The following is a 6000-nucleotide window of genomic DNA, read 5'->3' on the forward strand; positions in this document are numbered from 1 at the left end:
CCTAGTGCTATGAAAAGAGTACCCAAGAAATATACAATCAACAGTTTTAGGCCCAAGTTTACGCTTTTTGTTGATTAGCACATTCACTTTAGCCAAGCAACCCCAAGTGCGCAAATATGAGAGATTTAATCTTCTCTTTTCACATTCCTCAAATGGTGTGATTTCCTTGTTCTTTGTTGGAACTCTATTCAGGACATGACACGATGTCAAAATCACCTCACCCCACCATGCCTTGGATAATCCCGCTATACTCAACATGGCATTCACCAAATATGTTAGAGTGCGGTTTTTCCTTTCAGCAATCCCATTGGGTTGTGGTGAGAATGGCAGAGTCCTCTCATGAATAATACCATGTTCCACGCAAAACTCATCGAAAACATTAGAGAAATATTCTCCACCTCAGTCGGACCTTAATCGTTTTATTTTCCTCTCAAGTTGGTTCTCAACTTCAGCTTTATAGGTCTTAAAATAATTAAACGCTTCATCTTTTGTTTTTAAGAGATACACATAGCAAAATCTGGTGGAGTCATCTATAAAAGTGAGAAAGTATCTTTTACCACCTGTCGGGGACCATAATTAGGGGTACCCCAAGACTCCTAATCTCAGTTGGTAACCCCCATCAGCACAAAGCTGCAAAGGCCTGATGGGTGCGATTAAGTCAAGGCTCGGTCCACTCAAGGGACACGATCTCGCCTCGCCCGAGCCCAGCCTCGGGCAAGGGCAGCCGACCCCGGAGGATTCACGTCTCGCCCGAGGGCCCCCTCAGGCAACGGACACACCTTCGGCTCGCCCGAGGCCCAGTCTTCGCCAAGAAGCAACCTTGGCCAGATCGCCACGCCGACCGACCGTATCGTAGGAGCATTTAATGCAAGGATGGCCTGACACCTTATCCTGACGCGCGCTCATCAGTCGACAGAGCCGAAGTGACCGCAGTCACTTCGCCGCTCCACTGACCGACCTGACAGGAAGACAGCGCCGCCTGCATCGCTCCGACTGCTGTGCCGCTCGACAGAGTGAGGCTGACAGCAGCCAAGTCCGGCCTCGGGCACCATAGGAAGCTCCGCCTCGCCCGACCCCAGGGCTCGGACTCGGGCTCGGCCCCAGAAGACGACGAACTCCGCCTCGCCCGACCCCAGGGCTCGGACTCGGGCTCGGCCCCGGAAGACGACGAACTCCGCCTCGCCCGACCCCAGGGCTTGGACCGACCACGTCACAGGAGGGGCCATCATTACCCTACCCCTAGCTAGCTCAGGCTATGGGGGACAAGACCGGCGTCCCATCTGGCTCGCCCCGGTAAACAAATAATGATGGCGCCCCGCGTGCTCCATGACGACGGCGGCTCTCAGCCCCTTACGGAAGCAAGGAGACGTCAGCAAGGACTCGACAGCCCCGACAACTGTCCTTCTGCAAGGCCCCAACGCTCCTCTGACCGCCACGACATCACATGAACAGGGTGCCAAAACCTCTCTGGCTGCCACGATGGCATGTACTTAGGGCACTAGCTACTCTCTGCTAGACACGTTAGCACACTGCTACACCCCCCTATGTACACCTGGACCCTCTCCTTACGCCTATAAAAGGAAGGTCCAGGGCTCTCTTACGAGAAGGTTGGCCGCGCGGAGAGGACGGGACGGCGCGTGCAAGCCTCTCGCTCCCTCCCACGCGGACGCTTGTAACCCCCTACTGCAAGCGCACCCGACCTGGGCGCATGACAAACACGAAGGCCGCGGGTTTCCCCCTTACGCCTGTCTCCCTATTTCCCCCCTTCGTGCTCCGTCTCGCGCCGACCCATCTGGGCTGGGGCACGTGGCGACAATTTACTCGTCGGTCCATGGACCCCTCGGGGTCGAAACACCGACAGTTGGCGCGCTAGGTAGGGGCCTGCTGCGTGTTGAGGAACAGCTTCCCATCAAGCTCCAGATGGGTAGTCTCCAGCGACCTTTCTAGCCCGGGACGGTGCTCCATTTCGGGAGTCTCGAGTTCATGTCCCTCGACGGCAGTTACGACATGATACTCCTTCCTCCGCCGCGCGACAGCGACAATGGCGGCCGACAACCCGCCCGCCGGCGGTGGAATTAACGACGTCTTCCCCACGTGGTGGAAGAACAACATTCGGGCTTATCCCTCGCCTCCCCCACCGACGGAGGAGGAGGCGGGGCAACCAAGGCCAAGCAGGAGGCGGCACCCCGTCGGCTGTCGAGCGAGTCGACGGCGCCGACGCCCCAACGGGGGACGCGTCGAGCGTCGACCTCACGTCTGAGACGAAGACGAACGTTGTTTCCCCGCAACACGCCAACTCCAAGCGGACGGACGACGCCAGCACGCTCACAAAGGACTTGCTGGGCGTCACCCTCGTACCCGAGACGACGGTGCAGTCTGCCCCTGACGCGACTTCGTCACCGCCCGTCGACCAGGAGGTACCGACTGATTCCCATCTCGTGCCTTTTGGATTCAGCCTCGACCCACCGAGCGACTTCGCTTTGGTGGAAGCCTTCATAGAGGCGTGTCCAAACCCTCCGGGGTACGGTATGCGGTCACCCTGGGACCGGCTGACAGCCGTCTCGACCTACAGGCCCTCGGGTTCCGAGGAAGATGACGAGCCCGACTTTTGTTGGGATTTCTCCGGACTTGGTAACCCCAGTGCCATGCGGGACTTCATGACCGCATGCGACTACTGCCTTTCCGATTGTTCCGACGGTAGCCGCAGCTTTGGCGATGAGGACTGCGACCCAAGTCGTGAATGTTTCCACATCGATCTAGGGGGTCCCGGCGAAGGCAACCATCTTGGTATACTGGAAAACGGTGATCGCCCTAGGCCTGCGCCTTGCGTTGACATCCTTCGGGAGCTAGCTGTGGTCCCAGTCCCTGTGGGGGGTTAGGACACATAGCTCGAGCAAATCCGCGAGATGCAGGCCAGGCTCGACGATGGAACATGAACACTTGAGCCGTTCCGCAGGGACATCGGGCAGGAATGGGCAGGCCAAGCTCCGGTCGGAGAAGCGCGTCATCTACCCCAGGGCATCCAGCACCGCATCGCCGATGATGTCAGGGCAAGGCCGCCACCGGCTTCCAGTGGGGTCGGCCAGAACCTGGCTGCAGCGGCAATACTTCTCCGCGTGATGCCGGAGCCATCAACCACCGAAGGGCGGCGTATCCAGGGAGAGCTCAAGAATCTCCTAGAGGATGTCGCGATCCGACGGGCCGAAAGCTCTGCCTCCCGAAGGCAGGGGTACACCTCGGAGCATCGCGCCGCGACTTCCCGATTCATGCGGGAAGCCTCGGTCCACACCGGGTGCACGCGCAACACAGCGCCTGCGGCCCCGGGACGCCTCGGCAACGAGCACCATCACCGCAACCGTCGAGCCCACCTCGACGAGAAGGTGCGCCGAGGCTACCACCCCAGGCGTGGGGGACGCTACAACAGCGGGGAGGATCGGAGTCCCTCGCCCGAACCACCCGGTCCGCAAGCTTTCAGCCGGGCCATACGACAGGTGCCGTTCCCGACCCGGTTCTGAACCCCGACTACTATCACGAAGTACTCGGGGGAGACGAGGCCCGAACTATGGCTCGCGGACTACCGGCTGGCCTGCCAACTGGGTGGAACGGACGATGACAACCTCATCATCCGCAACCTCCCCCTGTTCCTCTCCGACACCGCTCGAGCCTGGTTGGAGCACCTGCCTCCGGGGCAGATCTCCAACTGGGACGACCTGGTCCAAGCTTTCACCGGCAACTTCCAGGGCACGTACGTGCGCCCTGGGAACTCTGAAGCTGTCGCCAGCAGCCGGGACAGTCTCTCCGGGACAACATCCGGCGATTCTCGAAGCAGCGCACCAAGCTGCCCAACGTCACCGACTCGGATGTCATCGGCGCGTTCCTCGCCGGCACCACCTGCCGCGACCTGGTGAGCAAGCTGGGTCGCAAGACCCCCACCAGGGCGAGCGAGCTGATGGACATCACCACCAAGTTCACCTCTGGTTAGGAGGCGGTTGAGGCCATCTTCCGGAAGGACAAGCAGCCCCAGGGCCGCCAGCCGGAAGATGTCCCCGATGCGTCCACTCAGCGCGGCACCAAGAAGAAAGGCAAGAAGAAGTCTCAAGCGAAACGCGACGCCGCCGACGCGGACCTTGTCGCCGCCACTGAGTACAAGAACCCTCGGAAACCTCTCGGGGGTGCCAATCTCTTCGACAAGATGCTCAAGGAGCCGTGCCCCTATCATCAGGGGCCCATCAAGCACACCCTTAAGGAGTGTGCCATGCTTCGGCGCCACTTTCACAAGGCCGGGCCACCCGCGGAAGGTGGCAGGGCCCACAACAATGACAAGAAGGAGGATCACAAGGCAGAGGAGTTCCCCAAGGTCCACGACTGCTTCATGATCTACGGTGGGCCAGTGGCGAACGCCTCGACTCGGCACCGCAAGCAAGAGCGTCGGAAGGTCTGCTCGGTAAAGGTGGCGGCACCAGTCTACCTAGACTGGTCCGACAAGCCCATCACCTTCGACCAAGGCGACCATCCCGATCGCGTGCCGAGCCTGGGGAAGTACCCGCTCGTTGTCGACCCCGTCATCGGCAACGTCAGGCTCACCAAGGTCCTCATGGACGGAGGCAGCAGCCTCAACATCATCTATGCCGAGACCCTCGGGCTCATGCGGATCGATCTGTCCTCGGTCCGGGCGGGCGCGGTGCCTTTTCACGGGATCATCCCCGGGAAACGCGTCCAGCCCCTCGGACAACTCGATCTTATCGTCTGCTTCGGGACTCCCTCCAACTTCCGAAGGGAAACCCTCATGTTCGAGGTGGTCGGGTTCTGAGGAACCTACCACGCAGTGCTGGGGAGGCCATGCTACGCCAAGTTCATGGCCGTCCCCAACTACACCTACCTCAAGCTCAAGATGTCGGGCCCCAACGGAGTCATCACCGTCGGCCCCACGTACCGACACACGTACGAATGCGACGTGGAGTGCGTGGAGTACGCCGAGGCCCTCGCTGAATCCGAGGCCCTCATCGCCGACCTGGAGAGCCTCTCCAAGGAGGCGCCAGACGTGAAGCGCCATACCGGCAACTTCGAGCCAGTGGAGACGGTTAAGTCCGTCCCTCTCGACCCCAGCAACGACGCCTCCAAGCAGACCCAGATCGGCTCCGAGCTCGACCCCAAATAGGAAGCAGTGCTCGTCGACTTTCTCCGCGCAAACGCCGACGTTTTCGCGTGGAGTCCCTCGGACATGCCTGGCATACCGAGGGAAGTCGCCGGGCACTCACTGGATATCCGAGCTGGAGCCTGACCCGTGAAGCAGCCTCTACGCCGATTCGACGAAGAAAAGCGTAGAGCCATAGGCGAGGAGATCCACAAGCTGATGGCAGCAGGGTTCATCAAAGAGGTATTCCATCCTGAATGGCTTGCCAACCCTGTGCTTGTGAGAAAGAAAGGAGGGAAATGACGGATGTGTGTAGACTACACTGGTCTAAACAAAGCATGTCCGAAGGTTCCCTACCCTCTGCCTCGCATCGATCAAATCGTGGATTCCACTGCTGGGTGCGAAACCCTGTCTTTCCTCGATGCCTACTCAGGGTATCACCAAATCAGGATGAAAGAGTCCAACAGCTCGCGACTTCTTTCATCACACCTTTCGGCATGTACTGCTACGTTACTATGCCGTTTGGTTTGAGGAATGCGGGTGCGACATACCAAAGGTGCATGAACCACGTGTTCGGCCAACACATCGGTCGAACGGTCGAGGCTTACGTCGATGACAACGTAGTCAAGACGAGGAAAGCCTCCGACGTCTTTTTCGACCTTGAAACGACATTCCGGTGTCTCAAGGCGAAAGGCGTAAAACTCAATCCCGAGAAGTGCGTCTTCGGAGTACCCCGAGGCATGCTCTTGGGGTTCATCGTCTCCGAGCGAGCATCGAGGCCAACCCGGAGAAAATCGCGGCCATCACCAACATGGGGCCCATCAAGGACTTAAAAGGCGTACATAGGGTCATGGGATGCCTTGCGG

The sequence above is a fragment of the Zea mays genome, chromosome 2 (assembly GCF_902167145.1).
Source record: "Zea mays cultivar B73 chromosome 2, Zm-B73-REFERENCE-NAM-5.0, whole genome shotgun sequence".
NCBI lineage: Eukaryota > Viridiplantae > Streptophyta > Magnoliopsida > Poales > Poaceae > Zea > Zea mays.